Source organism: Oncorhynchus gorbuscha, linkage group LG02 (assembly GCF_021184085.1).
Source record: "Oncorhynchus gorbuscha isolate QuinsamMale2020 ecotype Even-year linkage group LG02, OgorEven_v1.0, whole genome shotgun sequence".
NCBI classification, from domain to species: Eukaryota; Metazoa; Chordata; class Actinopteri; order Salmoniformes; family Salmonidae; genus Oncorhynchus; species Oncorhynchus gorbuscha.
The window spans coordinates 77,078,794-77,081,515 of NC_060174.1; the positions used below are offsets into that span (position 1 = coordinate 77,078,794).

The window sequence follows — 2,722 nt, forward strand, 5'->3', positions numbered from 1 at the left end:
TCATAGGCTCATAATCCTCAGTGGAAGGCCCTGCAGCTTGGGCACGGCCCTCAAAAGGTTCTTTGCCAGATTGAGGATCTGGATGTTAGGAGGGCTCAGCACCTGTGGATCCCTAGTCATGACCGTGGTCAGCAGGTTGATGGACAAGCTGAGATCTTGGAGCCTGTTGCTGCTCAGGTCCACATCAGCCAGGGGCAGGCCAGAGAAGCAGCCCGGGGCCAGCTCCTCCAGGGTGTTGTGGCTCATGTCCATGGTCTCCAGGTAGCGCAGCCTAAAGAAGGTGCTGCTGTTGAGTCTGGAGAGGAGGTTGTTGCTGAGGTCCAGGCTGACCAGGGTGGTGTACCCTGGCCCAGAGACGGTGGTGTGGATGGCGCTGGAGGACAGGTCCAGGGAAGGAATCCAGAGGGATGGAAATGACCACCAGACCATGACCTCGGCCCACCCCACTACGGTCCACCCTGGTTAGGCTGAAGCTGCGAACAGACTGAAGCTCTCCACTTCACATAGACAGCCCGGGTGGCAGTCTGTCGCTGCAGCCACGTAGTGGAGGATGAGCAAGAACCAAACCCTCACACCCAGGAGACTGGACATTGCAAAGACGCAAAATGTTTGAATTAATTATGTTTTAATTTAATTAGTTCATTATATTCCTCTTCAAGTATTTCACAAGAGTTTGGTTATTTAGGAGTCTATGAAGACCTACATTATTACGCTCTTTAAATCAGCACTTTTTCTCTTAGAATTAATTGAATGTCAAGTTCAATCAACATGCACAGAGATAATTAACATTAAAAGTTTTTATATTTCTGTTGTAGGATTTCTTTTTTATTTAATTATTTTTGAATTTTACCACTTTTTCTCCCCAACTTCGTGGTATCCAATTGTTTTTAGTAGCTACTATCTTGTCTCATCCACTACAACTCCCGTACGGCTCGGGAGAGACGAAGGTTGAAAGTCATGCATCCTCCGATACACAACCCAACCAAGCCGCAATGCTTCTTAACACAGCGCCATCCAACCCGGAAGCCAGCTGCACCAATGTGTCGGAGGAAACACCGTGCACCTGGCAACCTTGGTTGGTGCGCACAGCCCACCACAGGAGTTGCTGGTGCGCAATGAGACAAGAATTTCCCTACCGGCCAAACCCTCCCTAACCCGGACAACCGCTAGGCCAATTGTGCGGTGCCCCACAGACCTCCCGGTCGCGATCGGTTACAGAGCCTGGGCGTGAAACCAGAGTCTCTGGTGGCACAGCTGGCGCTGCAGTACAGCACCCCTACCCACTGCGCCACCCGGGAGGCCGGAAAGTAGGATTTCAATAGAAATTGTGATTTGGTATTTGGAGCTTAACCTGATGGTTGTAAATCAAAAAAGCGTCTGTGTTCATTCATCCACCATGTATGTATGCATCGCTCATAATCTCACATGGAGGGATTACATTTAGAGCCACTAAATATTTTTTGTTTGTTAAAAGAACACATATCAGTCTAATATCATCAATTAACACTAGCAAATATTTTTACTAATATGCTGGCTGTCAATGTATCTTAGGTTGTTTTCAAGCGTTTCAGTTAATTGTTTGAATTCAGTCCGGTTCGCTTACTTTTTTTGTGCAGTGTGAACACTCCAAATGGAACTCAGACCCCTCAAAAGTGGAAAAAAAAAAAACTGAGGCAATCTCCAGATGTGGTCTGAGTTCAGTTCGCTTGAATTCCAAGGTCGGTTCCCTTTTTTTAGCTCCCCAGGTTCGCTTGTCATTATTCCCGTACCACACTTGACTACTGCAACACCATTTCCCCTGCTATAAACCCTCACTTTGGTGCTAAAAAAGAGAGAAGTTGATAATGTGCAGGTTCCTTCTAGATATTGATTAGCGATTGTCAAGGATACACAGAAATTCCAAAATGTATGGAGTTTTTAGTTCAGATTATTTGTTTGCCATATGTGATCTATAGCTTAAGAGAGCTTCATAAACTGTTTATTGATAATGGGGTTTGAATAGTGTGAGAAGAAAACATATTTGGAGAGATTCACAACAGGGTACAAAATATCTTCTAGCTCTTAAAGGGGCAGTAGCCTACTTTGGGTGTACAATTTTCAATTACAGCATTATTTATTCTGAAGTTATTATATTTCTATGTATTCTGTTAACAATCAAATGTAAATGTTAATAGTATATTCTGATTACAAGTATTATGTCTCATATTTTAACATAGGTATATCTAGCTGTCCGATAACGCATTCTAATTGAATGGCTTGTCCTGCACTTTGTAAAAACCCAGTGAACTGGCAAAAGAGTTGAGTCCTCATTCAAAGGCAAGGGCAGTGTGAATACAAAGCACATTAGACATGTGTCATTCTTGTGTCCCTGTGCTCTAGAGAACATCACACTGCTCAGATGTCTCATCATGTCAACGGGAGAGGTCACACCTGTCCCAGTCTCTGTTCCTGGAAGGGATCAGCTGTACAGTGAGTGTGTGTGTGCAAGCTCTGTGGCGTCATGGTGAAATACCTGCCCAGGGGGCAGCATGGGGCACCAGGTGTGGCTGTACAAAGCACAGCTTATTCACTGAAATCTTCCATATACTATAAGCCAACCAACCCTATCTGAACTCTGGAACATGAATGAACTGTTCCTAAATTCACCTAGTATTTTTGCATTAGCATTACTTTTGCATTAGAATTATTTTTTGTTATTTGGTTACATATTAGATTTTAAAAA

At 44.2% G+C, this 2,722-nt stretch overlaps 1 pseudogene; it reads right to left on the bottom strand.

The window, feature by feature from the left end:
- On the bottom strand, positions 1-591 carry LOC124010260 (annotated as a pseudogene).
- Positions 592-2,722: the final 2,131 nt, after the last annotated feature.